The 15,944-nt window shown below is 42.6% G+C and overlaps 1 protein-coding gene across 3 annotated transcripts in view; it reads left to right on the top strand.

Moving 5' to 3' along the window:
- The window catches only part of SUSD6 (sushi domain containing 6), a 106,102-nt gene that overhangs the window by 17,542 nt on the left and 72,616 nt on the right, over positions 1 to 15,944 (top strand). Inside the window, exons 1-2 of one of the 3 annotated variants that reach the window (XM_027707860.1) lie at positions 68 to 118; positions 7,198 to 7,290. The gene's annotated coding sequence lies outside the window, so the exon portion shown is untranslated. Of the gene's footprint in view, positions 1 to 67; positions 119 to 4,363; positions 4,578 to 7,197; positions 7,291 to 15,944 lie in introns of those variants that run through there. The other 2 variants (XM_027707866.1, XM_027707879.1) reach the window with 2 other exon arrangements.

Here is a 15,944-nt window from a genome sequence, read left to right as displayed (position 1 = left end):
GGGGCGTTGGGCGGGCGAGACGCCGGGGCGGCCGGGGCGCGCGGCCGCCGAGCTGAGCGCCAGGGCACCGCCGCGGCACCGCCGCCCCGCTGAGCCCGCCCGCTGAGTCACCTGCCCGGTAAGCAGCAGCCGCCACCGCCGCGGAGGAGGGCGCGCAGCACCGTGCCGGGAGCTACGCCGCCGAGGGGCCGCCGGGGCGCGGGGCGGGGGCAGCGGGCTGGCTGCGGCGGGGTGCGGAGCCGGGCCCGCCACCGGGGAGCGTGGAGCGTGTGCGGGGCGGGGGCCGGGCGACGGGTTCGGCGCCGGCAGAGGCGGATGGTGTCGGCGGCGCTTTCCGGGCGGGGAGCGAGGGGAGCCTGGCCCGGCGGCGGCCCCGCATGGCGCTCGGGGCTGCGGCGGGAGCCCTTCCCTGGCCCGCTCCCTTACATAATGTCACCTGCGGTACCTGCGGCTCCCTCGTGTCACGGCAGCGGCGGGTCGGTGGTGACAGCAGAGCTGGGCTTTCTGTGAGGTCAGCGATCTTGAAATGTGTATTTAAACGTGTGGATTCTCTTGGCGCGGAGTGAACCTCTAGGATTTAAAAACCCCGAGAGTAACAGCAGATAAGCGTTCACGACTGTCTTCTCTTTTTTCTTTAGTAGGGCTTATGGGTGCATAGAGAGACACAGGGAAAGTGGTGTCTGAGATCAAGGTGTTAGGGGAGGCATTGCCGCGGACGATTTAACTTGAGAAACTTTGTTAAGATTTCATCGTTGGTTTCTTCTTTACGATGCTTTAGCAGTGGCCAGAGGTTAGCGCTTCCCAAGCAGCTGCCTTTTACACGTGTGCAGTGCTTACGCTGAGCCTGTACGTCTACGTATAACAAAGCTATGGTAAATCCCCTGTAGAGGACCTGGAACTCAAAAGTAGGCACGCTAGGCTTCTCAGAACTGAAAAGCAGTAATTGTTCCAAGTATTCCTAAAATTGGGTAAAGGATGAAAAAATACCATAATAAATAGTTCTTATTTCTAATATACTAATGGAAATAGTGACACAATTTTTCATCTTTGTAGTATTCTTTTAAATAGATTAATGCAAATACAGTGGTTTCCAGTGGGCGTATTCTCAAGGGGGTTACGTTATTGTTGGGAATGGACTTGATCTCCGTGTAGTAGTTACAGTAATACAGATTTTGTTTGATGGAAGGACGTGAGAGGAAGTAAATGTATAAATTAAAAATATCCTGAAGTAGTCTTTGGAATGGTCAAGAGCTAAACTGAGCTGATGGGCAGAGAGGGTTTCGCACTTGTCTGTTTGCGCTTCCTAGCGGCTTTTATGCATGTTCCTGTAAATGCTATTATGTAATGGTGCTTCTCTTGGCAGGAATCTATTGTCACCGCAATTCCTGAGGTTTCTGGAGCAATGCAGCTTGTTCAGGAGAGTCGTGGTCAGAACAATGGGAAGAAAAGTTCTTAAGAGGAGGTTTTAACCTCTTTAATTTTTCATGTTGTAGGACTAAGCTCAAAACATCTGGAACTCTTCCAGATTATCTTTACTGTCCTCTGTTGTTCAGCTTGTCTTTCTTCTCTCTGCTGCACTATAGCTGTCGGGCACCCGTTTGCTGCTTACATCCCGCATCAGAGCTGGGAAAACATTGACTTTCTCCTTTAATAATGTTTGTTATACTTCAGGAGTTTTTGTTTGGTTTTTTCCCCCTCTGAACAGAAGCAAAACTGATATAGTTAGAGACTTAATTGAGAGTTAGAGACTTGCTTAGAAAAGTATTTGAGATAATGGGGAAAAGGGACTCTCCCAGTTCTCATTTCTAGTTCCAACTTGTCAGTATACATCAAAGGGAAACAAAACACCTAAGCAGAGGGGGAATTTACATATTAAATGCCAGTGTTCTTAAGGATTGGGTCTGCAATTTATCATTGATTTCATCCTCCTCCTCAAGGTGTCTGCCATAAATCTCTTTGCAAGTCTGCCTCCTTTTTTTTCTTTTCACACTATGCTATTTTTTGGGAGTACATGTCAATGCAGAGAGAATACTACTTTCTAGTATTGTAATCTGGTGGCCAGTTGTGGCACTGACAACTGTACAGATCACACTTCTGTCTTTTTGTAACTTTCGTGTTGTTTTGGGTAGTGATTCTGTAAGCAAACTTGGAGAAGAAAATTTTTTTTTTCTGGTTTGGAGTTTCATCTGCCCTCTTACATTGGCATGTCCTGTTATTTAAATGAGTGTTTTATGTACCACTAGAGAAGAGAGTACCATCTGAAAGTAGGAAGGTATGTTTCTTTAAGGGCCACTGGGTGAAGGAAATGTGCCTGAATGATGTGCAGCCTAATCTAACTAGATTTTAAAATTGAAGATCACTATAGGGCAGAGTAGCACATGATAAGGGAGCCATAACCTCCTCTTAGACAAGTCACTGTCAAACTCCAGGTGTCTTCATATACCCCCTTTAAAGGTTTTGATTTTTTTTTAATACACAGAGGATTCAGTGAAGTATGAGTCTGGGACAATAATGGTCTTGAGGCAGAAATTTCCCAACCACAAGTGTAGCAGAGACTTTGGTTCTGTCCCCTTCTCCCTCTTCTTGTCATGCAAATTGACCACCTGTAGTCTTAGGAGGATCTCATGTCCTTGAGTTGTGCAGTGCACCCTGTCTCTGCTGAAACAGTTTCCACACAGTTATCAGCAGTTTATATTTAGTGCAGCATGTGAAGGTGGACTGAAATGGCTGCTTGAACTCACGAGCTGCCTGGGGAGTCAGCGAGCAATGGTTACTGAAGCCACTAAATGTGTGTCCTGCCAGTAGTGTAGTGGTTTTGATGAAATTAGTTCTGTCCTATGATCATGGTTGTTTTCAACTACTTTACTTCTGCGTGGAAAATTGTTTCAACTCTCAGTAAGAGCAGCCTGCAATGGTCTTAACCTCAGCTGTGCAACCTCATAGCTTCAGGTTTGGGTATCTGTGGCTGTTCCTGTTGCATCACTTCTGCTTTTTATCAGTGTACTTGCTCACACCACAGCTATCTACTGCCGTACCACCCACGTAGGTCTCTTGCTTGTTTTGCTTTCCTGAGCAGACAGATGTAAGTTGCTGGTCTCTGTCAGTCCAGGAAGGTTTGACTATACTGGGAGTCTGTATTAGGCCACTGCTATCTTCTCTTTTTTTTTTTTTTTTTACTTTTTGGCCCTTTTGGAAGTTGCATCTCTTATTGCTGCTCTGGGATGCACCCGGAGAAGTTCATTATCTACCAGTAACTGCATGAAAGGTCAGTAGCTTGAAAGCCTTGCTTCAGAGTTTCCCAGACTGTGTCCTGTTGTGCACTCTGCTTGGCACAGGGACTCTCCGCAGCTCCCCTGCCCTCTGAGCCACTTGTCGGCTGCTATAACCAGCTGGTCCCAGCTGATCAGGCTTAGCTGGGAGAGAGGTATCTTTTACTGGCAGGGTTGGTTCTACAACCCACTTGCCTGAAAGGCTGGGAGGAAGGGAGGAGAGGCAGCATGGGTTGAATTCTGCTTTAGGAGTATGTAAATAGAAACATAAAGGTGTTTCCGAAAACAGTAAGAGGGAAAAATTAACCCATATGTAGCAAAGGTGTTTTGGTATTGGTTACAGTAGATTTCTTTTGCCAAAAATACAGTAGTCTATAATTATGTTTATCTAGTTGTCATCACAAGTGTCATGTCCTTGGAAGTGCCATCATACATGCTTAATCTCTGTCATGAAGCTATTCTGGGTACAAATGGAATTATTTCAGATGTAACAATTTAACCCCCAGCACAGAGTATACTAGCTGGGGACAGGTAGATGATCTCAGTGAAGCACTCTGTCTTTGTAAGTCCATTTGTGGAAGTCATCTGGCTTTGCTACTGTGTATTTATACAGATAGTATTTTCCTTGACTCTGATAGAATTCGTGTTTAAGTAGCTGCAAAAATTGATTTTAAGTTTAACCAGTAGAAATGCTTCATGTAAATGTCAAGAAGTGAGCTTCTGTATGTAGCAAAAAAATGTTTTCACCTGTCATTTGTATGCTGGCTGTGTTGTTACTGAGGAGCGGCAGCTACTGCTCTCTCACAGGAAGCTTAGTGCTGTCGCATGGCTTGCTATGTGATGCAGTCTGCAAAGTGTATTTTCAGACTAAGCCTGGTGATGCTAATAAGGGACCAGTGAAAAAACTGGCCTATTGTTTGCTTATTTATTTTAAACTGATGAGATTTGTGTGTGGTAATTCAAGACAGTTTTTTGAGGGAGGTCACACTGAAGAGCTGCAGGACCAGAAGTTAGAGATATAAAGACCCTACCTCCTTTCCTACTGTCTGAGTTGTCCCTTTCCCCCCAGCTTCTCTCTTTCTCTCTCTCTGTGTAGAACAGTGGGCAGGCTCTGAAAGTGGAGCGTCCATTGAGAACCTTCCCTGCAGTGCAAAGGATTGATGTGTCTCATGTCGCTCTGGTGATTCCCTGAGGGGAACTGCTATCCTGGCAACCAGCCCACCGGAAGTAAATTTGCTTCCTGGTATAAGTGAGTGTTGAGTGGAATGGGTTGGTCATCACCACTGCTGCAGTAACCTTGTGGGCAAGGTAAAGCTCAGCTTTTGTAGCTGGTAGAGCAGGGTAAAGGGAAACTGGTTTCTGGAATCACTTTTATGTGGCAAATGAAACACTGCATCATATTTGTGCTATAGACTAGAATGGTTGTCATTCTTGCAGTATACACCTGCCATAGGAATGACTTCCTTGTAGATGGTTGAACTTTACAGAGCTGAAATGTGCACCATTTTAATCTCATGCTCAGCAGTGAACCAGTTTCAATACTCTGTGTCTCTGTCCATAGCTTCCTTAGCTCACGCTTTAAAAGTGCCAGAACCATTTTGAAAACTCTAAAGCTGTTTACATTTTTCCTCAACTGATTTTCCTTCTACTTTATAGTTAAATGTTGCTGTGGTTTGCTGCTGTTCCTGTTTTTTTTCCCTGCATTGATTTAATGGGATTTTGTAATAAAATGAGAGGGAATTGAAAGAATCTCTGATCAAAACCAAGTTTTCAGCTTGTTTGGGAATGAAGATAGAAGTTACGTTGGCGTATTGGAATCTCTTTCTGCAGGACTTTTAGGGGAGCATAAGTTTTAAGAGAGAAATCCTTTTGATACATTGGCTTTCAAAAGTGACCAAACAAACCGAAACCAAACGACACCCTTCCCAAACCCCCATCCAACTTCTGTAAGTGGGCTTGAGAATTATGTTCTTGCTCTATATAAAAATACTGATCTTTCAATATCTAAACTTGTGAATTGAATTCTAACGGTAGCTGTTAGAGACTGCTTTGAGGGCAGCTGTAGTCTGTATGTGTAGTGTTAAACATATAAATTAGTGAAATGTTTGAATGTCTCTGACCTATTTAAGCTGTTTGGGTTTTCTCTTCTCTGTATATACTTCCTAAAAGTCTTCAAGGATGATATATTAGAGCAGCTCACACTAATACAGTTGTACTGGGGGATGTGCCAGAATCTCCTTTGGGTATTAGAGCCCATTTATGCTGATCACTTTCAGAAGGCATTTTATTTGTTAGACCTAGTAAGGTGCTCTGATGTTAATTAAAACACCTTCCCCACTGCCCCCTTTAAAAGAAAGGATGCATATTGGGTATGTGTTGCTCTCTAATTAGCCAAAAGCCAGCTGATTTACAGTGAAGAAAACTTAGCAGTAATTGATCATTCTCTGCTGCATGTGGATTCATTATATTTGAAGGCTAAAACAGAAACTGCCTCCAAAATAGCCTGTGTAGGTTAACCTTTGGTGTTGGTACTCAGACTGAGGAGAACCCCTTCTGTGCCAAAACACCAGCCTGGAAGGGTGAATGACATCTCTGCTTTTCAAGAGAAGTGTCAAAATTGCAGAACATTACTCAGAGGGTATGAAACCTTCACTTCTCCATCTGCTGCCGCATATGCCACTGGTGAGCCAGTGGCCATATGTGTGATCATCCTGAAAGCTTTAAAGCCAGCTTCTCTCTAAGAGCCCCTCACTCCTTTTGGAAGTCCAAGAAGGGCATGCTGCTTGCTTCAGTAGAAGGAGGCTCCTGTTTTCCCCTTAGGAAAATTGAACAGTGTCTTTATAAAGCTAAAGCATTATTGCAAAGAGCTGTGTGATCCTGAAATGCTGCAAACTGGTTCTGTGATGTGCAACAAAAGTGTGCTGGAAATTCATTGCAGGCTTTGCCCTGGTATATGAGTAAACTACAAAACTATACAGGCTTACTAACAGATCTGTTAAACCTTTCATGGGTATGGGGAGCAAGGTTATAAGATGAGGGGTTTTGTCTTTGGGTAAGCACATGAGAGATATGAAGAGCAGTTTGCTAGGTTTACTTTTCATTTCATTAGCTATGAGAACGTCCATCTCAAGTCTGTTTCTAGTTTCCTGTTTTGCAGGGCTTGCACATGTCTGAGACTTAAAACGCTGACATTTAAATGTGACAATGAAATGTTTAGCAACAAAGGATATCTTTAAGCAGGCTAGACAAAAATTCCTTTCAGCTGCATGGCTTTTACTTTCACTTGGATGACCAGTTTGCCCAGTTCTCCGTTTGTTGTACTTTCTGAAATGGAGGAGGTTACCTTATTGATAACCATCTTATTAAGTACTGAAATTTTTAGTACCAATGCTGGATAAAGAGGGTGTGTGGGGTGATAAGACAGTAAAACATACCCGTGAATTTGGGCACTGTAGAAATAAATTTCCCTTCTTCTATACTTATTTGGGAAGTATGCAGTATCGCAATCTCTGATATGTGTGTATCTGGCAGCTAGACTTGATGTGGTTTTAATGTGTGTATTTTAGGTAACTTTCGGGGAGTTTCTGTCCCATTGAAAAAAACCCAACAACAAAGCTTGAGTGCTGCTGAAAAATTATTTTGGTAACACTCAGCAATGCTTGAAACTGTTCTCTTCTCATACTTGAGATTTTTAAATGGAATATGTGAGGGTAGATTGCATATTCTTTGATTCTGAGTAACTTGTGCAGTATATCTCAGACCTAGATCTGAATTTTGTGTGTAATGTCTGTACTTGAAGCATAACTATGTGCCTGTGTCCTAAAAACAGTAGAGCTACTTCTACCCCTCAAGCCTCCTGCTCTTTTATGTGAGAGTGCCATTCTCGCCCCCTATATATTCATAGCTAATACTTATTCTTTTTGTGCAGTCCTAGGTGTGTGAATCAACCTATCCTCACTGAATCGTCAGTTTAATCTTGCTAACTTGACAACCATTGTATGCCAGCCTGTGTCAACACCAGGTAAGATGAAAGCTGATGCTGTTACTCTGTTTTGCTTTTTAAACCTGCATTTTGTCCAAATGCCGTGACTCTTCTGTAAACTAGTGTCAGAATGTGCTGCCTTCCGTGTTCTCCTACAGCGGGACAGCCACTTGCTAGCATCACTAGCTTTCGAATCAGGAAATATTCTAAAATGTTCTCAGGGTCTGACTTCTTTTTAGCCATGCGTTAGTATTTTTCCCGACACCTCTGTTAGCCTGGGTTTTGTGGTGTTCAGATACGACAAGCTGTGGGTTTTTTCCTTGTGTTCTTCACTCCCTTACTTCTCCCTGGTTTAGTTGTAGAAACTGTTGAAGTCCTTCCTGCCTTTCAGAGTTAAGCATGCATGATAAAGTCACCTGTACTATCTGACCTTTTCTCTTGAACAGAAAATGGTTTTTGTTTTGATTTGATTTTTTTTTTCCATACCTGCTCCCAAATGTTACCTTTGAAAACCTGTCACAGAGGGATCTTACTTGTGTATTTTATGTTTTAGTTGAAAAAAACAAAACCAAAAACCTGGTATGTTTTTCAGAGAATTAAACAGAAGAATTTTTGGACCTCATCCTTTTATCCCCTGTTAGAGAAGGGATGTAGATTGGAGGGGGGTGAAGTGGGGAGGAAATCCCTTTAATGCTTTAAACGAGGTTATTATCCACTGCTCTGGGAGAGTCCTAGTGCTGACAAACTAATGTGAGCCTTTGTTCTGATGCTAATCAAGATAGGGCTAATTCTTCTGGCTACGCCCTCTTCCCCTCAGATCCCTCTAGCAGTGATAAGGCATTAAACTCCTTTGCTACCTCTCTTTTCCTGTGCCTGCCTGTTGTCCTTGTTTTCTGTAACTGCTACCTTGAGTGCAAAGACTGTAGTTTTAAGAGGGTCTCATTAGGAATGATCATTTAAATATTTTGAGATTTTTTTTTTTTGGGTGCTCCTGGGTGGTATTCGTATACTTCAGTTTAATAGATATCTTGGTGGCCCTGTATGTGTTTATTTTTTGTATCATTACATAAACCCCCCCAATTTTCTGTTGATGCAAGACACGTTGGACTTGAATATAGTGGCATCTTTTGGTACATGTTGGGACATGTCACTGAAAATTAGAAGTAATTTTTCATTCTGTCTCTTCTTGGCCAAAGCAAAGAAATATTGTTTCTCAGATGTTTTTGAGTACTCCTTAAGAGACCAACTTCTGATCACTAGCCCAAAGAGCTCTGTAAGTTTCCTAGGGTGTGTGCAACCTACATATTGTTTTGATTATGCAGATGATCTGTTCTCAGTATAAAGATAATCTGCACAGCAGCAGGGAGATGAGCTTGAAGCTTAGGTGTATAGTGAAATATGACTGCATGTGATATAACAAAAAATAGCGCCTCTTCACTAAATCTTACGTGTGGCTATGGGGAAAGGTTGGTGGCGAAAATATGATTAGGTCTGATGTGAAATGCTTGCATCAGACAAAGCTGTTAAAAAATACCATGCAGATCAAGAAGAGAAGGGAAGAAGTGTTCTGAGTTAGCCTCTTTAGCCTTTCCTTAGCAGTAAGAAGCTGATGAGAAGCTCATCCTTGTGCTTCTAAAAGCAGGTGTGCTAGTATAGCAGTGTGGTTTGTGATAGTGGGCTCTCTGAGGATAGATGGTGGCAATCTTCCGTAGATAATCTGTCCTGAGTCTGGCTGAGCTGGCCTTCCAGTGAATTTGTAAGGGAGTTTGCCATCTTTCACTAAAGTCTGTTCTCTCTGCAGGGTGGTTTGAAACCCTCTTTGGTATCAGTACAGAATAGAGGGATAGGAGGTATTTAGACAAAATAAAGATTTTCCCTTGAAGAAAGAGATTGTGTGTCTACACAGGTAGCATATGTGTATTGGCACAGTGCTCTCATGTTTCATTTTGATGGAGAGTGTTTTTTCCTAGTGCAGAATTGGAAAAGCCCTACAGTGATGATATAAAAATCTGATCTCTTTGCAAACAGCACAATTATTGCCTATGTAGACATATAGAATGTCTAGATAAGCTGAGCTCAAAAATGTGTGCAAAACGGTAATGGTGTGGAGAGAGTAAGGCTCCATCAGAAGATGCTCGTCTGAGGAGACTGACTTGAAGTGCTTTTTGCTAGTGACTGTGCACGGATGGAGGAGTGTGCATTTCAAAGGTAATCCAGTGTGATATAAACCTGTGCGGAAACATTAGCTGTAGGAAGGGGTTTATCAGCACGTTTGAACAGTTCCAGTGTTTTTTAAGGTTGCTTCTGTTGACAATATCCTGAAAAGACATCACTACCAGATGCAATGTGACACATTTTATGTGGGTAAAATTATGGGCTAGGCATAACTGCCTTTGCCTAGCACTATTAACCCAACAAATGTTAAATCCCAGAAATGCTCATTTTCTGAGTAAAGATTGCTTTTATGACCTGAAAATAAAAACAGGAAGACGTAGGTGGTGTTGGTTTTATCTGTTTTCTGCTCTTGATTTGCTTATGCAGGGCATTTCCTGCAAATGGATGCCCTGTACTTAGTTATTGTATTCTGTCGCTTTTCAATGTCCTGATCATCTTCTGTGATTTGAAACAATTATAGCAAAATGCGTGTGTGAGAGAGACTGCAACAAGTTGCAGTACAGAACATGGGAGTCCTCTCCCCTATTATTTTAATCCTGTGAAATGAAAATAGAAGGAAGATGGAAGAAGCATTTCTGAATGGCTCCTGTGCAAAGCTTCCTCATAAAGCCTTGAAGTCTCTCAAACCTGCACTTTTTTGTCTGCTTTTCCCTTGTCTGATTGAACCGTTTGCAACGTGAAAGGCCTAAACCCCAAGTGCTTGTAACAGTGGTGTCTGCTCTGGGGTTAGCCAGGATTTACCTGCATCCCTTCACATATATCAGGGTTTCTCCTTTGTGAATGTTTTTACTTTCTTAGTTTTGTGGCCGTTTTTTGGGTTTGGGTTTTTTTTTGTTCCAGGGTAGTATATCCTTTTCAAACTCCAGAGACATATGACACTTTTGGTATTAAAAATTAAGGAAATGGTACAGAATATTCAAAATTGATTTTTTTTTTTCTCCACAAATACTTTCTTTCTCGTCCACTGATAAGGAGGCAAGAGGGAACTTCCTCTGCCTGTTTCTTTGTGTATGACCTGAGGTCTTGTGGTGTGACAGTAGTTTGGGTTTTTAGTGGGGATTTTTGGTGTTTCTTTTAAAGTAACTTGTAGACCAGCTTAGCACCTGTGAGTCTTTGGTTTAATCTCTGGTAGACAGGAAGGAATATAGGTTTTCAGCAGCCACCATGTCCTGGAGACAGTATATTGTTTCATTTAAGTGATGACAATCACTTTTTCGCACCTCCCCCCAATATTTTGTGGAATGGACACTTGTTGATTTTAATTTTTCATTTGTATTTATCCCTTATTGTGAAGACAGAGTTTTAATTAGCATAGCTTAGTCATCAACTAACATATTGCAAAACAGCTCTTTGACTTTTGATGTGACAAACCACTTGCTATGTGTGAGGGGAAGAGATTTCCCTCCCCACCCCCTGCCACATAGCCTTGTGCACTGTGGCTGATTCCCCTCTGACTCAGTTACCTTAACAGCCAGTTGTGTTTACAGGTAGATCTGAGCATCTTGGGAAGTACATGCATCAAACTAGCTGGTGATCAGGTGTCTCACCTAACCTTGGAGTGGCAGGTTGGAATCCAGCACTACTTGTGTGTATTATTTTCCCTATGACTGTAGTAGAGGATCATGCACTGACCATAGGCTCCTAAAACATATGTTTCAGTGACCCAAGCTGGGTTCAACTGGAATGTATAGATTGAGGTATTCCTTCTTTACAAGAATGGATCCTTCACATGAAAATGAAGGCATGCTTGAGGGAAAGAGTGTTGCCTATGTCCTTGGCAAACAGTGGCTGTTTAAGGAAATTGGCAGTATAACGGGTCTACTATCACACTTGCTGAAGTCCTCTCTTCTCTTTGCCTTTCTAACAGGAAGGACCCTGCAGTTCATGACAGAAAGTAGTCTTCACTAGTTAAACAAATCTGTTTTAAGAGTCACAAGAAAAGACATCTATTTGTGGTGGGCATTAGAACTGTTGGTACGTAACTTAGTTCTGGGGCAGGGACTTGTCTCTGTGTTGGCAGAGTGGCAGTTTTATGGCAGCGAGAGCCTGGGATGAATTCATCCACATGAAATATTCATCTGAAAAAGAATTTGCTACATCAGATCTACTGTTTGACAGGTGTATCACCTGAAGATAGCCTTGTTGCAGTGTAGGTTGGAATCTGTCAGTACCTCTTTTTTAAGTTTTAAATGATTCACAGAAAACATCTAGATTTTTCAAAACAATTTGTGTGTTGGTTTGTTTGGTTTTTTTTTTTAAGCTAGAAATGGGCTGCCTTTCATGAAATGTGAGGCAGCACAGGAAGTTGGGAAAGGATATGTGTATTGTACTTTCAAGGCTTTTGAAAGGGCCTGAACACTGAAGTTGGAAGAAATTGAAGCATTTGAGTGGCTGAATGTTAAGAGCTGGCACCAATATGTTTCTGACCTCTGGCAATATGGCTGAGAAAATAGTCCTGGTCACCCTTTGTAGGTTGATCTATGTTACCTTGGTTGACCCGTGTACCTGTGCCCAGTGTTTTTTTTCCTCCATCTCCAGCTGTGTACTGATGTGTTGGTTGGTGCTGACAAAGTTAGGACTTGAGTCAGAAATACTGCTTCTTACAGAATGATGAACAGGCTGCAGCCTCTCCAAGCGTTGCTCCAGACAAGCCTAGCTGAATTTGAGATACATGATAAGTTTTTGGTTTTGTTTTTTTTTTCTCTGAGGTACTTGGTGACAAGCAACTGTACTTGGTAAAGCAAGCTGTTTGTAGTCCTCCTGCATTGAGCATTTAGTTGCAGCATAACTGATTCCTGCTGTGTCAAGCAGACATTAATTTTAGTTTTTTATGCCAACATTGATTTTGGTTTTTCATGCCAATTGTTTAACAGGCTCTCAATACATAGGGGAGTTTTGCACCCTCTTTCTACTTTTGACACCCTCCCACTGACTGTTCAATTTGTTTAATCCCCATGAGTGGTGAACTTTATTGAATGGGTACAATAACAGTGGGGGGGGGGGTTGTCTTTCATGCCATGAAGATCAATATCAAGTGTAAAATCAGTGCATTTTATCTAGATTTTTTTTCCTCCAGGACTTGCAATTATCTTAGTCTTTCTTGTCTTTGAGTTCTTCTCTATCACCCTCTTGGATATGGAACCAAAAATTTACATGATAATGGTAGAATTTTCTCTAAGTGTAGAAGGCAGCCTGTTTTTCAAACTGAAAAAAATTTTTGCATGTAGGTGTGGTTCAGGAGGAGCCAATAAGATGTATTAAGCCAGCTTCAAAAAGCCTGCTTAAAATATTAGTATACTGGGATGATCCCATGAATTCAGTAGAGTTACTTCAGACTTGCACCGTTAAGGGTGATTGTTGTTACACCCTCTGTACCTGATGTCTAAAAGACTACTGCAGAGATCCTCTCCCCTTTTTGACGAAGGGAGAGAAAAGAAGAATATTGCACTCAGAGTGTGTGGATATCCATAAATTGGATACTGAGAAAGGTATTTGGCTTGCACTGCCTGTGAGAACAGAGACTGACAGCTCTGGAGGCTGGGGTTCTTTTAGCCTCTCAGGAGAAAAACAGGAGGTTGAGAAAGGTGATTAGTGTAGGCAGCATTAATGTAAGCTTTGTATAGTGCTATGAATGTTGTGTAGTTGTTGCCCAGGCTTCTCTGCGTCCTTGCTGCCTATCAAAATAATTTTGTGAATTTTTGCACACCAATATGCATGCAATTTTTGAGGGTGGATCAGTTTCCTCAGTGTGCATTTGTCTGTAATGGAGATGTAATCTATAGTGTGCTACGCAGTGCTTCCAGGTGAGGACACAAATCGCAGTCAGAGGCCAGTAACATGCGGTGGAGGAAGGTGGGGGGGTGAAAAAGTACATAAAAATGTAACTAATTTAAATTGAACTAGCCTGTTTCTTTTATGTGAAGTTACTCTTAAGAGTACATTTGGGAAGACAAACCTTGCAACAATCTACCAGTCTCCTGGTGTCCAGGAACTAGTTCTTGGAATGAGACTATGTTGCTTAGCTTCTGTGAGGACGAATTATTTGGCCATAGGTTTTTGCCTTTAGGCTGTGTTTGGCAAAAAAAGTTCTAGGTAAATTCCAAATTCAATCCAGTTTGCTTTGTATTGGTATTAAAAGCTTAAGTCCCATTCTTTCTCCTTGGTCTTTCTGTGAAGAAGAAGTTGCTGGGGTGGTGAAACTTGCACTTGAATAACTTGTCAGTGTTCTATAGGTAACTCTCTGTAACAAAAGATGAGCTTTTTTGATGTCTTCTGGAACAAGAAGAGCTAAAATAGCTAAAGTAGAGAAGCAAAAGCTCATTGAGTAAAAATTATTTGTGGATTCACTTCCACAATTAATGACTGTTTACAGTGTAATGGGGTGTAATGTGGGGCTGCTGCACATCTTGTACTGTGGTGTGCAAATTTGTTATGTTGTGGTTTTCCCAATGTGTGGCTGTAAGGTTGCCAAGCTTTCAGCTGCTGGTGTGAGGATGTGCCAGCCACACCTGGCAAAAAGGGAGGTGGTGACCTTGTAGGTATGCAGAGCGTGGGCAGCCACGGGGAGGAAACGAGTTTAGGTACCGCATGGGGCAGGATGGCAGGCATTGGCATTAGTGTAGCTAGACACAGAAGTTGTTACTCATTTAGTCATTCACTCCCAGGTAAGGTACCAAACTTGGGAATATATGGCTGCTACCTGGAAAGAAAAACAAAATCTTAATGTGGAAATGCTGTTCTTGGGTGGAAAATGTTAAGGCAGAAGGAAGCAGAGAGGGGGTTTCTGCTTCTGTGTCAGTGGTGGCCTCTGGAGTGCTATGCTCCTGGAGGTCAGGCCATGAAGGTGCACATTTTGCTGTAGTGGGCATTAAATAAACCACACAGTTTATCCAGAATGCAAACATGCAGTGATAGCTATACTACAGAGGAAGATTTGTATGATTCTCTGTTGAACAAAACCCCAAGATACTTTGTCCTGTGTTTTTGGCTTGAGATACCAAATTGCAGGTATTTTTCCAACCGTTTAGGTTGGAAAAGACATCTGAGATCGAGTCCAACCATTAACGTAGCACTGCCAAGTCCACCACTAAACCGTGTCCCTGAGTGCTCATCTACACATCTCTTGAACGCTTCCAGGAATGGTGATTCCACCACTTTCCTGGGCAGCCTCTTAAAATGCTTGACAAACCTTCTAGCGTAGAAATTTTTCCTAATAGACAGTTTAAACCTTCCTTTATGCAATTTGAGGCCCTTTCCTTCTGTCTTACTGCTTGTTACTTGGAAGAGACTGAATCCCACCTCACTACACCCTCCTTTCAGGTAGTTGTAGATGGCAGTAAGGTCTCCCCTGAGCCTCCTTTTCTCCAGACTAAAATACCCCACCTCCCTCAGCTGCTACTCATAGGACTAATGCTCCAGACACAGCTTCTTTGCCCTTTTCTGGACATGCTCCAGCACCTCAATATCTTTCTTGAAGTGAGGTGCTCAAAACTGAACACAGGATTCAAGGTGCGGCCTCATCAGTTCTGAGTGCAGGGGGACAATCAGTTCCCTGGTCCTGCTGACCACACTATTTCTGATACAGACCAGGATGCCATTGGCTTTCTTGGCCACCTGGGCACACTGCTGGCTCATATTCAGTTAGCTGTTGACCAGCACTCCCAGGTTCTTTTCCTCTGGGCAGCTTTCCAGCCACTCTTTTCCAAGCATATGGCACTGCATGTTGTGACCCAAGTTCAGGACAAGTGCCCAAAAGGTTGGGCTTCTATGGAAGCTGGAAGCTGGATGCAGACTGCTGACTCTAAAGCCTTCTGCAACTCATGCTTCTGCAAATGGCTTAAGTTATTCTTATTTAAAGATTTTCCATGTCACCAGAAGTTCCTCACAATCAATTGGTAGCATGATCTATAGTCTCCATTTCTTCCATGCGAAAAGGAAGACCTACTGCCTATAAGCATTGCAGAACTAAATGCATTTTCAGACACAGGGGGCAATCAGTAGTCTTGGAGATCAGAAGGGTTGTAGCACAGATTTAAGCACACCAAAGAGCACTAGAAGAGATTCAATATGGACTTCCATGACAAATACTCCTAGGCTCTTTTTTGTCTAGTGTCATTAACTCTGCTTGTGGCTAACAGCAATCAAACTGTAGCAGCCTTGTTACAGTTTCCAGAAAAGGCAGATTTTGTGGAGACAAACAAAATCTATTGTTTTCCTGTGTGAATCTTGGGACAGATGATCTATTTTTAGGATCACCTGAATCCAGAGCTGGACACCGTGATCCCTTTGCATGTGGAAGCCTGGGAAGAAAAGGTCAGAGCAGACCAGCAGTTATGTGTGAGACCCCAACACAAGCACACAGGACTACAGAAAGTGGCAGTGGCTGAAATGCCTCTGCATGTGGCACCTGCCCTCTGCCAAGGAGGAAGGCTGGTATATCACAGGACAGATAAAATTTTAGATTGTCTTTTCCCAAGTTTGTCCTCAGTTCTGTAGTCCCAACATTAAATTTCATTAGC

The sequence above is a fragment of the Neopelma chrysocephalum genome, unplaced genomic scaffold (assembly GCF_003984885.1).
Source record: "Neopelma chrysocephalum unplaced genomic scaffold, ASM398488v2 Primary Assembly neopelma1_24, whole genome shotgun sequence".
In the NCBI taxonomy this organism is placed as follows: domain Eukaryota; kingdom Metazoa; phylum Chordata; class Aves; order Passeriformes; family Pipridae; genus Neopelma; species Neopelma chrysocephalum.
This window is presented reverse-complemented; position numbering and strand designations above follow the sequence as displayed.